This window comes from Ambystoma mexicanum, chromosome 13 (genome assembly GCF_040938575.1).
Source record: "Ambystoma mexicanum isolate Mex_15411 chromosome 13, UKY_AmexF1_1, whole genome shotgun sequence".
Taxonomy (NCBI): Eukaryota; Metazoa; Chordata; class Amphibia; order Caudata; family Ambystomatidae; genus Ambystoma; species Ambystoma mexicanum.
Window position 1 is genome coordinate 601,987,195 of NC_090938.1, and position 13,686 is coordinate 602,000,880.

Sequence of the window (13,686 nt, forward strand, 5' to 3'; positions counted from 1 at the left end):
GGGGTAAATTACTATAAATGGTCTGGGGCAGCAGAGTCTTTGCTCAAGGGTGAGCGATTGTCATTACACCACTAGCAGGTTTTCTAGCCTCTCAAATCTTCAAGACTGCAATTAAAACTTCCAAAACCTGACTCTGCAGGAAGTGCAAGCGCTGTCCAAAAACAAACAAATGAAAGTTACATTTGTAATTGAAATAGAAACTCAGCAAAACCTGTCCCTGTGATAATCCAGATGGGTATTTAACTTCATGTAGCACTTCATACATGGTTCGTCGATACCAAGTTAACTGACCTCTGAAGGATGTTAGCCAATAAGATAGTTCAGCAGGTGGAGCACTTGTTGATGCGATATGTGCATGATCTGTAGGTTGCAGGTTTGGATCCCGGCAAGGCAAACTCAGCCTTCCATCCTTTCAAGGTCGATAAAGGAGTACCGACTTTGGTTCAGTGATAATTGTGATAAATATGTTCCATGTACAGCGCTTTGCCAAAAGTGCTATATAATGACCATTTGACCATGAGATTAGATATAGAATTTAGCATGGAGTCCTTGCCTCTCTGCACTGTTGTATTTATTTATTCATATTTGTAGAGCGCGGAACAGCCCGTGGGCATCACGTCGCTTCTTACAGAAAGTGAGCAGATCTTGGCTACAGAAGAGAGAGGTATACATTTTTACAAATCTTACAATACAGATTTTTTACAATATACAAATGAGATAATAGAGGAGAGAGAAGAGGGGGTATAATGTTAGAGTGGAGATGTGCAAGGGAGAGTGTTAGTTGAAGGGGGAGGTTTTCAGATTTTTCTGAAAGGCCAAGAGAGAAGGTTCAGCTGGGAGGGCAGTAGGGAGCGCATTCCAGAGCTTAGGGGCTATGTAGGGGAAGCCTATCCATCCTGCTTTAGCCCCGTTGATGCGCAGGAGACTTAGTTGAATGGTTTAGCGTGTTCTGGTGGGTTGAGCCGAGTTGGTTCTGGATAGGGTTTCTGATAGGTAAGCGGGTTCCGTAGAATTGATGTATTTGTGCGTGGTAGTGAGAATTTTAAAAAGGTAATACGGTCTTTAACCGGGAGCCCGTGAACTGCCTGCCTAGTTTGAGAGATGTGGTCTCCTCTTGGGATGCTTAATGCTGCTCTTAGAGTGTTGTTTTGGGTGAGTTGGCATCTGTTTAAGTTTTTTATAGAGGTGCCTGCTAGGAGGGTGTTGCAGTAGTCTAACGTAGCACCTATAGTGGCTCTGGCGATTGAGAGGCAGTAAGACTTTGTTAGGAATGGTTTTATGGCATAAATGAGTTTAATGCTTAAGGTGGATGCCGATACAACCACTGACTTGTTTGTTCATAGATAGCGTGGCGTCAATGTGAACCCCTGGTGTCTTCACGGATGAGAAGACGGGAATGATGGAGTTGTCTATGTTGAAATTGGAGTAAAGACGGTCTAGGTTGGCTAGTGTGGTTTTTTTACCAAGAATAAGAATCTCTGTCTTATCTTCATTGAGGCATAGGCCATTTGCCACCATCCAGGCTTGGGTAGTGGCTTAGATTTGGCGTAGAGCCGCTGCGTCTGGGTCGTATGAGCCGGTTAGTGGTAGTAGAACTTGGGTATCGTCAGCATAGTTTGTATATGCAATCCCAAGTGCATCAAGCCTATCAAAAAGGGGCTTTGTAAAGAGATTCTATAGAGTAGGCACGGTACATGATCCATGAGGGACTCTGCAGTGAATGGTAGTGGGTGCTGCATTTGCTATGTTGGAGAATACTTTCATTGCTCTACCTTCTAAGAAGGAAGTGATCCAGGAAGTTGCTTGTTTGGAGAATTGTGCTGCTTGCGTAAGGTGGGAGGTAAGGGTTTTATGATCAAACAGATCGAAGGCAGCCGAGAGGTCTAAGAGGAGGAAGAGGGCAGGCTTGCCTTTGTCCAGGATTTGGGTGATTTGTTTTTTTTTTTTAAGTCCAGTAAGGCTGTTTCGGTGCCGTGTCCTTTACGGGAGCCGGACTGTCTTTTTCCTAAAACTGAGTTTGTTTCCAGGTGTAGTTGGATTTGGCTATGAGCCGCTTTATCCAAGATTTTTTGAAGAAACAGGACGGTGGTTATGGGCTGGTAATCGTTAGGCTGGGCAGGATCTAGCGTAGGTTTTTTCAGGAGAGGGCGCACCCACGCCTCTTTGAGGCTGTCAGTGACAATGCCTGTTTTAAATGAGGAGTTGATAAACGCTGTAAGAAGAGAGGCAAGGGCCTCTGCACAGTCCTTGATAATCTTGGAGGGCATATGTCTCCATTGCATAGCAATGGTTTGAAGTGTTTAAGAAGGTCTATAACTTCCGATTCTGTAATGTCAACAAAGAAGAATTTAGGGAGCTGAGGTACTTTGTGATCGGGCATGGACTGTGGGGGCCTGTTCTGGCATAGTAAGGCTTTATATTGGTCCTGGACTTTATTTTGGAGGTGGTCTATTTTGTTCAGCATTGCGGCTTGTATGCTTGCGCACCAAGCTTCATCCTTAATGATCTCATTGTTGCAGTGAGTTCATTCAAGATGGTGAATAGTTCTTTGGTTTGGGAGTTGGCATTAGATATTCCAAGATTGAAAGAGTTGGATTTACCAGTGAATACTGCAAGGTAGCCGATTTGAAATTTTCTTTGGATGCCTCATTGGGGTTGGTTTGCCAGGTTTTGAGAGCCTGCCGTTTGTTTGTACACAGGGTTTGAAGCTCTTCTGTGAACCAAGAGTTCGAGTGAAAAGACTTTTTTTTTTTTTTTAATTCTTGCATTCTACTGGTGCTATGGAGTTCACTGCGTTGGTGAGGTTGTCCTTAAAGATATCAGCTAAGATGTTGGGGTCTTGCGAGTGTGTATCATAACATTAGGTAGAAACAGCTCCAGGAAATGAGGATTTTCATTAAACATCAAAAGACAATTCTGCTATCAAACCTCAAAACACACACTATAATTCATGCTTGCTTTACTATGTAATTGGCTAAGTTTTTGTGTTTTCAACATTTAAATATGTACAGGAGAGAACAAATGGCCAGCTCTTTGAGAAAGAATGAAAGGTGTATTGTGTCACAATGCAGAAAGCTGCTGCATAGTAATGATTTCCATACAGTTTTTGCACACCCCGGCTGGATGTCACATACATTTTACTCTCTTGCAAAGGAGAAAAGTCATTTTGACTCTCTTAAAATATTATTTACTCTCAAAGTTTAAAAATAGGGAGTAAAATACTTCCACCTCAAAAATAGTATCTGGATGGGCCTGATGCTGCTATATTGTTTTCTGGTTACCAAGCATTATGCGTTGAGTGTTTGGACAACACTTTGTACATAAAGGAATCCAATCACATTTGTCTTCTCAAATTCTGTGCTTTGTCACCTGAGAGGTGGTGCTTACTGTAAGGAACTCGTGATGACAACAGTAAAGACAGACACAAGTGATCACAGTTCAAGGGTGTTTATTATAAGTGCAGGGTGGAAAAACGACTAACCTAAATCTAAGGTGGGAGCAAGCGTCGACCATCAAATGAAAAATAAGGCAGTCCTTGTGGAGTCTTGTCAAAGTGAAAAGCATATACTAAGAAAAAAACCTATTGCCAATTGCTTACAACTAATTACAGAAATAGTGTGGGATAGAGTATTCAAAATAAAGAAGAAAAAAAGTGTTCAGAAAAAATAAGTCGGGATGTGATTGCCTCGAGGTCTCCCCCAAGTTTTAGCACGGGACAAGGGGGCACTTGCACAGCACACGCTCAAGCCTTTGCAAATCTAGACAAGTGCGATACCCATTACCAAATCAGCCTACATAAAAAATCTTGTCCGCTCATGGATTTCATCACACCATTCGGCACGTACCAATTTACGCACATGCCATTTGGACAGTCCTCACTGCTTTGGCATTTCAGGGGAGGATGGATTCCCTCCTACGAAGAATCGGAAATCTATCATTTCCATGATGGCATCCTCATACCTCTCGAAGATGGAGGGACCCATGATAAAGCACTGAAGAAGGTGTTGAGCAAACTCGAGAAGGCAGGGGTTCGGTTGAGCTATGAAAAAGTGAGAGCTCAAGAAGTGGAGTACCTCGGGTACTGAATATCGAAGGAAGGAGTAAGCCAAAATAAGGATCTCCTTCGATGAAGTCAAGGCGAGGATTGTCCACGCCCCTTGCCTCAGACTGTTCAATCCGACGTCGGACACATGCATTACCACGGACGCAAGCGCATACGGGCTAGGAGCTACACTCACATAAAAGAAAGGCGACACAGAGCACAGTCGCATTTGCGCCCACATCACTCTCTGACTCGGGAAAGAATTATCCACCATCAAGGAGAGGCTGGCAGTGGAATACTTCAGAACAAATGTATGGGGTACAAAGTTCTGCCTAGTCACATACCACAAACCGTTAATTCACATGTTGAGTTCATGAGGCACCAAGACTTCAACGCCAAGACTTGCTCGAATAGCAGCCAAGCTGCAAGAATATACTTACGAAATCCTAAATTAAGCAGGTTGGAAGAATGCTCGGGCAGACTGCATGTCAAGGTTGGTAGATCGCATAACCTCAAGCACCACTTTCCACCAGGACGAATGTGTTGTGGCATCTGTCTCAACAATCTAAGAAGGCAAGAATTTCTAGAGATGAGCAAAGCCCACTGGCAGGAGGAACTAGGAAAAGACGAGTCCCTGAATAACTTGGCACATTGGGCCCACAATGGCTGGCCCAACAAGAGGGTGGTTCCAGAAGGTCTGCGCCCGTATTGGAAAGTCAATGAAGAAACGTTTGAAGTGGATGGTCTAGTAATTAAAGGCGATCAGATAATAACTCCCAGGGGAATGCGCAAAGTGATATTGTGCAGGGCACACACGGGACACCTCAGCAGCAACATGACCAGGCGGAGGGTGCGGGAAGCGTACCGATGGCCAGGCATGGCCCAAGATATCAGGATCATGATCAAGATCAAGAGGTGCCACTAGTGTGTGAACAGTGATAAAAGGCTCAAAGTGAGACAAGCACCCATGATTCCCACGGAGATCCTCTAAGGAGTATGGCATAAGGTCGGTCTGGATTTCATTGGTCCACTGGACAACATGTTACCAGACCACATGTATGGGTTAATCCTAGTTGATTAGAATTCGTACCAAACATCACCACGTCCACCGTGATCTAAGTGTTAAATTTCATGTTCCAGGGGGAAAGGCTTGCACAAGGAAATAGTCACGGACAACGGTGTTCAACTGGTTTGAAGGGACATGTAAGGATTTATGAGGAAACACAACATTGAGGAAACACAAGATTAGACAGTTGCAGGCCAGCCCCTACCACCCATAAGCAAATGGATTAGTTGAGCATGCCAATAACTTCATAAAAGGTGTCTTACAGCTAGCCTGCGCAGCAGGAATGGCGCTTTACAAAACTGTTAAAGAAGCCGTAGCTGCTCACCGCCTGACTCCCCCCAACGTCCTGTGACTGCCTTTCCAAATGCTGAGAGGGCGGAGGGCAGTAGCTAAGCTAGTACTGCCCTGGCTACATAAAGTGAGGCATGATGAGGCCATCGACATGAGAGAAGTGGTCTGGAGAATCCAGAAAAACAACGATCACATGAAAGAACAGAGAGACATGCGCCGAGCAGTCCATCGGACAAAGCTGAGATAGGAGATGTAGTAAAGATAAAACTACCTCACAAAGACATGGTAACAAGGTCCAAGTACAGCCAGCCATTAGAGGTCGCTCAAAAAAGGCACCAACCACATTTACACCAGTAATGGCAAAAGATGAAACTTGGATCGAGTGGCCGTGTTCAAAAGAAATCCGCCTGAGAGTATCCTCACGAAAAGAGTCCATTAGAAGGTCAGGATCCTTGCAAAGGTACTGAGATTATAGAGACAGAGAACATGGAGTATGATGGTTGCGACAGTGGTCACCGGAAGGATATCACACCTGAAGTATGAGAACAACAGAGAGGACCGCAGGATCAAAGGATCGAGAAGCAGCACCAGAGGCTGAATCCATGCCACCTATATCCTCACCCTGTGAGAGTTGATCCCATCGAGAAAAGAGAAGACCAACCAAGTACAGAGTTTTCATCATGGAGTAGGACCAAACTGCTCTACCAAAGGAGATATTTGAGGAACATGCATTGCGAGATCCAGCGAGGAGATCTCACGGACCTTCACGCACAAAGCTCACGGAGCCCTGCAATAGAGCGGCAGACAGGAGGACGCTCCCAGCGCTGCTCCTATTGTAACCAGGCCTGCAGCCTGTATTTACACAGAAACCAGGCTTCATGCCTGCTGGTGCCACAAAGCCAGCACCATATACTGAACTGTGTGAAGGCATAATCCCACTGCTGTGAATCCAACAGCAGTGGTTGCCACACAGTCTGCATCCATAGACTACTGGCAGAGACATAATCCCACAGCAGTGAGGCAACTTCTGTGGTTGTTACCAGAGACCACTACAATATGTGATGCGGGTGTACAATTAACCACATGTGCCTTCCAGAGGAATACAGCCAGTTATTAAGTCACCCTGCGTCCAGTGTGCCTTTCAGGACACACACACACACACCCCCAAACACACACACACCCGCCCCCACCCCCACGGTGATGTACTAACTTTCACCCTCTTAAGATAATGTATGAATATGTTTGTGTAGACGTCACGAGTCTCTGTGCGAGGAGAAGTGAGGGCTCTGTGAGTCCCTTCCCTTCACTCAGTTGTCAAGCTCTCCTAACAATGACTCTACCACAGCAGTCCAGTCACAGGCTGCCACAGGTCACTGGCAGCAAACACTGACACTGCAACAGTCCCCTTGTAGCACATCCAGCTTCAAGCAGTCATATTGCAGCAGCCACAGCAGTGCCTCCTGCAGCTTTTAATGCCGCAGCCAAGCATCTCTCCTTCCCTCAGTTCTGAGGGGCACTTACCCTGAGAGTGCAGCAGCCGTTACCCCGGCGGCCAGTATCTTGCTGTTCCCCAGAAGGTGCAGTGTCCACCAGTATACAGTGATTTTAACAAATTTAAAATATCAAAATGAACACAATATAGAAAAATAAATAGATACGGGGTGGGGGCCCCAAATATAAATAAAAATAATAAAATAAAACAATATTTTTTTGTTATAATTTAATTCGTTAAAATCACATGAAACCGTGCCCCCCCAAGTTAGAAATGTTGTTGGGGCTCGCCGCACTGGGTGAGAGGATTTGGGGGGTGCATCTGCATAGTGCCACTGTGCTTAGAGTAGATCCACACAGTGATCTTCCAGCGGAAACCGGACTGTCATTTGGGTACATGCTCGCTGCCCACCCTCCAAGGGTACTCCCATTGACCCTTTCCACTATTTCCCCAAAAAAACATGATTAGCATTTCATTTGGTACTGCCATCAGAGGTGGGCGGGTTCTAGGTGCAGATAAATGGCTCCAGACCATTATTAGACTCAGCAAGGAGAGGTTATCTTACTGAAAGTGATGTTCTCAAAAAATCATACAGTGGACAGTGGCTACTCTCTCGTGAGGTTATCACGTTTCCCTATGCAAGCAGAGTGCTATTAGGTCAGAGGTCATCTTTCTTGTGTATTTGTAATGGAGCCTCACCTGGGTTTCCAGAGTCTGCATGGGGTCCTCGTTAATATTATGACATCAACGGTCTTGATCGGGCTGATTGGCTAGGCCCTCATTGTAGGCAGGGACATATCATTCGGATCACTAAACTGTATGAACGTTGCAAACTTGTGACACATTACAATACTGATGATTGGCACACGTATTGTGAACCAACCTATCATTGGTCAATAAGGCAGAGGGCATCTGAAATGCACAAATAGTATTTCGGTCCATGCATCCAAAGCATTTCCAGTTGCCTGGTCAACCGCATTCTCTGCCGATAAACTCCCTTCTCTCTCTTACCCGTAGTAATTGTTTTGGCCTTATGGTGGCACAAGCGCCACCAAATGCGCCAAAACCAGAGAGGGTGAGGGGGGCACAGTGGAAATAACAAAACATAAAAAGGTACCCTGCAAACATAATTCTACTCTAAAACGAACCGGATGCATATATTTTGGCTGCCGTTGTTCTAGGTTGCTAACAGGGTCATAGACAACTGTGATCATGTGCTAATCTAGACTAATGTGGACCTCTTAATTTACTGTGGATGCCCATGTTCTAGATAACCAGTAGAGGGGTCATCATTTTGCGCCATTCTTTTTGTGGGTACCGCTGTTCCCCGTAAACCATCTGTCAATAATATAATAGTACATAAACACAGTAACCCTATACAACCTATAATAAGGGCGTCCATAGTAATGCATAGGCCTTTATTACCACAGAACAAGGACATTAAAAGGACATGAACGTTAAACACAGACATCTGCGATAGTATTTGCGATACTCTCACAATCAGTATTAATCTAGAGGATGGAGAACCACAATGCCCCACTGGCCACTTGTCGTCTATAACATGAACACCCAACTCAAAGGGCCAATATATATTAATCATGAACACGGTCATGCATGGTAAACCAAGTGCCATATTACACCCTAAAAGATGAACAGTAGACTATCGACTAGTATTTCTACGAAACATGGGCATTTAGCTAATGGCCAGTGTATTACCATAAAACACAGTAATCATTAATAAACTAAGGGTCAGTATTAATGTATTATCTATAGTCTTTGGTGAAATGTGCGCTTCGCAGCTTTGCTCTTAATAGCCGCAGCAACCAATAGAGTGGGTAAACGATGAGGCTCGCTCCCTACCTATAGCCGTAGACCCCAATATGCCGGGCTGCCGCAGCTCCCCCTGTCAGCCTCCCTCTCCTTCCTCCTGGTACTGCTAGCCGGGCTGTTGACGTCATTGACAGCAGATCTTGCATTCCCCGCCTCCAGACAGAAGGTAGGGCTGCAAAAAGAGAAAACGGACCACAGCAGGGCAATGAACTGTGATCGAACCCCACCATCTTGAAGCGGTATCAAATACTGGCTGTTGAGAGAAATTCACAGCTGTGACGCATCACGAATGCTCAATTTTTGTATAAATGTTATAACTTTTTATTTTATAAATTGATTCTATCCTTTTGTCTGTATATTATATGTATTTTACTATTCTAAATATATATCAAAATCGATTGTGGGGATTAGAATTAATTAATTAGCATGTACGCCTATTTGTTCAAATGTATCGCTGTTTTCGATTATGTATATAGAATCCGATCGAATCAATACGCATTTTATGATTACCAAGATGTTCGTAAGAATTGCATTTCGCGTGCTTTTGAGCTTTCGAGCTTTTCGCTCGTGGATCACAAAACGGGTGTCATAGTAATACTGGGGTGGATAAAGCTGGAGACTGCCGCAGCGAAGTCACGTGAATACTCTCCCCTGGATTGCGGCTGCGGCGATGCGCGTGCGCGACACACCTCTAAAGGATCGGTTTCATTTGTATCTCCTTATGATTAGCAGGATGTATTGTTACGTAACTGAAATCAGTATCTGGTTGCTCCTGCACATTTCACTCAGCTGGAGTATGCGGCTGCTCCCCTGTAACCCTAAAATCTCATCAGTCCCAGCGCTAGCAGGGTGGCCAGGCTCCTTTACACCTTCCACTCACCACTAAGTATATTTTCCTTATTGATGTAAATAGTCGTTAAACCTCTGGCATGTCTGACACACATTCAAATGTTGGAGTGCAATGGCATGTCATCTGATCATGTTGAAGAATGTGCTTTTATTTCTGTAGGTTGTCCTTGGATGCCGCCCTTTTGGGAGCACAGCAGAGAAGCGGACCTGGAAACATACATAACCAACCCTCCCGAATTAGGCGGGAGACTCCCGACTTTTCAGTGAAAAATATTGCTTTTTTTCATGTTCTCCTTTTTTAAATTTTTTAAAATTATTATTTGTATAGCGCCGCCTGGCCGTGGGGCATCCAGGCGCTTAGCAAGGTTACAGAGTTGCAAAAATTGTACAAAACAGGCATTGCAGGTAATAATGACATTGTACAATCAGTTTCTCATGGTATAGACATCAAAGATATATAGAGGCAGTTGCACAAGTTGAATATATACATTTGTGAGGTTGAGGCATTAGTGATGAGCTCGCGTTTTAGGCTTTTTTGGCAAGTAGCCATATTTTGGCTCCGTGTCTGAAGCGGTGATAGGACGGTTCAGCTCTCAGATTGGTAGGGAGTTCCAGAGTTTTGAGGCGAGCACAGTGAAGCTTGTGCCGCCTGCTTTTTGGAGCTTAAATCTGGGGATATTTAAGAACTGTGTTTGGGCTGATCTGGTTAGGCAAGATGGGGTGTGAAGCGTGAAGTTGTCGGAAAGGTATCTAGGTGCTTGGTTAAATAGACGTGTGTGTGAGAGAGAGTGTTTTGTATTTGATTCTCTGAGGTATGGATAGCCATTGGGTGGAGCGTCTAGCGTTAGAGATGTGCTCGTGTTTGGGTATGTTCAATGCTGATTTTAGTGCGTTATTTTGGATAACTTGGAGCTTGTTGATGTTCTTTTGGCTGGTGCCCAAGTAGAGAGCATTACAATAGTCGACTTTGAAGAGTACTAGTGCTCTGGCTAGCGTAGTACAGTTATTGGTCGAAAGGTAAGGTCTGCAGGCATTGATGAGCTTACATGTGTAAGCAGTGGTGGAAGAGATGGCGTTGATTTGTCTATTCAATGTGAGGGAGGAATCAAGATAAATCCCCAGAGTTTTAACACTGTTGGAGACAGGGATATTGTTACCGTCAATGGTGAATGTCTGGTAAAGTTTGTCGAGGTTGTTGAGTCTGGATTGGGAGCCTAGAAGAAGAAGATCGGTCTTGTCGTCATTGAGGCAGAGTCCGTGTTTGGCCATCCATTCTTGGATAATGTAGTAAATGTTGTTGAGTACAGAGTTGTCAGTGGAATAGTCGCCTGTTAGTGGAATGAGTATTTGAGTGTCATCTGCGTAATTCGTGTAGATGACAACCAAATGTTTCAGTATGTCAAAGAGAAGTTTCGTGAACACATTGTATAATGTGGGGGAAACACAAGAGCCCTGGGGGACGCTGCAAATGACTTGTCTTTTGTTTTTGCAGAGAGTTTTTAATTCAAGTGTGAACCAGGAATTGAGGAGCGCGCGTGGTTTGGCTTTTCGTAGTTTGAGTGGTGATACGGTGTTTATGGCCTTGAGAATGGTTGTGTTGTAAAGGTCTACTAATTCTGTGGGGTTGGTGATGGTGGGTGTGAAGTCGATGATAGGTTGGAGTAAAGGGATGAGTTTCTCGACTGTGATGTTTTTGATGTTTCTTGTGAGTGTGGGTGGAGCGTTGGGCAGGGGTGCCAGTGTTTGTTTATCATTGTTGATGGTGAAGGTGATGAGGTGGTGGTCAGTCCAGGTGCATGGTGTATTGGAAAGGATGGAGGTGTTGCAGTCGAGGTCTGCAATCCAGTCTAGAGTGTGGCCTTTGTTATGTGTAGGTTGAGTGACGTGGTGGGTGAATCCTAATTCTGAGATAGTGTTTGCTACTGCACTTGCTTTGTCAACTTTCTCATCATTATAGCCCAGATTGAAGTCACCTAATATGAGTATCTGTGAGTTGGGTTTGGTGTTGTTGGAGAGCAGAAGCGCTATGTCGTCGTTAAATGAAGAAATGGGGCCCGGCGGCCTGTAAATAAGGTGGATAGTAATTGTGGTTGTGCGAGTAGTAGATAGTTTGATGGTGAGTGGTTCTGCAGATGGGATAGTTTGGTTTAGTATGTGTCTTGTGTTAAGGGAGCTTCTTGCTATGAAGGCTACTCCTCCGCCTTTGGCTGTTTGTCTATCCATGCGGTAGATGGTGTAGTCATTAGCGATGACTAGCGCTAGTGTAGGACCTGAAGCTGCGTAGAGCCAGGTCTCGGTAATAGCTAAGAAGTCTAGATCGTTTAGCGAGATGATATCGGATATGTCTAGGGCGTGGGCGACTAATAATCTTGCGTTGATTAGTGCGCCTTTGATTGCTTCAGTGGTAGGTTGGCGTGGTTTTCTGTTGAAGGTGCGGGGGAGGAGGCATTGGAATGGGGAGTAGTCTGTTCGGGAGATGCTGTTGCATGTGAGGTTGGAGTGGCTAGTTTGAGTTTGCTTTTACTTTTGCTTGGACTTGAGTTAGGAAAAGGCAAAGTGGTGTGTGTCCAACCTCTTGTGGCGGTTACATCTCAATATGCCTAAGCTTGGATAGGAGTTCCTGATGGGATTGTTATTCAGGGTAGGAGTGCATGGAATAGAGTCGCGAGTTTCTTCTTGGATGGTGCAAGTATCTACAATGGGGTGGGTTTGACTGTGGCAAGTCTGGAATGGGATGAGGTTGGGTAGAAATGGGGTGGGACGTGGGATAGGATGATGTCTGGGACAAGCTGGCCTGCTAAAACCATTGGGGTGGGAAAGAAAATGCTATCCTGTGCACGGTAAGTCGAGCGGTACCAGGCAAAAGGGAAACATGATGAATATAGTCCAGGCTGGCATAGCTATTTTGGGTTTTTGGGTAGGCAGTCTAAGTAACAACACCTATGCTGATGCTAGCGTTCTAGGTTGGGGCTGGGTGTTTTCTTGCAACATAGGACAGCCTAGGTTTCTTTATTGCAGTAGTAATTATTTAGAGGAAGTTCCTGAATAGCCTGTATGACTCGGGGTAGGAGTCCTGTATGACTCTGCTGGGTAGGAGTCCAACATTTGCAGCATGGCAGTTAAGTAGCTAGGTAAACAATAACACTCAATGGCGAGGCAGTTGGGCAGCTGAATATGCAGTGCAATAATAGTCACAACAGGACAGATAGGCAACTAGATATGTGGTTGAGGAGCTATGTGCTTGTGGTAGAAGGCAATTTTGACAGTGGGGGTTCACCTAGATTCAATTTACAAAATATGAACTAATATGCAAAGGCGGCTAAGAGCAGTATCAACAGAAGGCGTTTCACCTAGCTTCAGTTTGCACAGTATGAGCTATTAAGCAAGCGGCTGAATATCAGCAGGGGGGTTCACCTAGATTCAGTTTACAAAATATGAGCTAAAATGCAAGGCCGATGGCAATGTCAACAAAGGCGGTCAAAATATGAACTAATATGCAAGGCGGCTAAGAGCAGTATCAACAGAAGGTGGTTCACCTAGCTTCAGTTTGCACAGTATGAGCTATTAAGCAAGCGGCTGAACATCAGCAGAGGGGTTCACCTAGATTCAGTTTACAAAATATGAGCTAAAATGCAAGGCTGAAGGCAATGTCAACAAAGGCGGATAAATATAACTAAATAATTGTAGCTCCCCGCCCCCCCTGGAAATGGAAAACATTTTTAGGAGGAACCGTCTCTTCTTAGGAGGGGCGGGGCTCTGGCAGGGAGGGGTGCGGTCAAGGTGCGTAGCCCCCCGCCAGGTTGCGCAACACAGTATCTCTATATAGAACCCAATCCTGGTGATTTGCATAAAAGCAAACAGCATAACGGGAACAACATTATGTCCACAATTTTAAATGTTAAACATGTTTTATAGTGAATCATTAAGAAAACCTTTTAAGCGAATAGTGGACTCTTCTGTTTTGATTGGTTACAATATTCACGCTAATAAAGTGGAAAGACCTCAACTTATGGATGCACAGTAGCAGGAAACTGTCAACCCAAATGTTAGCATTGAGTGAACATAGATCACACACAATCCGAGGTCATCCATTTTCTTCCTCGCTACTGCACCTGG

The 13,686-nt window shown here is 44.7% G+C and overlaps 1 protein-coding gene across 8 annotated transcripts in view; it reads right to left on the bottom strand.

Annotated features, from left to right (window-relative positions):
• Nucleotides 1-8,871, bottom strand: part of ATP6V0A1 (ATPase H+ transporting V0 subunit a1) — a 359,698-nt gene extending 350,827 nt beyond the window's left edge. For all 8 annotated transcript variants that reach the window (XM_069634445.1, XM_069634444.1, XM_069634440.1 and 5 more), the window contains exon 1: nt 8,752-8,871. The gene's annotated coding sequence lies outside the window, so the exon portion shown is untranslated. The remainder of the gene's footprint in view (nt 1-8,751) is intronic.
• Nucleotides 8,872-13,686: the final 4,815 nt, after the last annotated feature.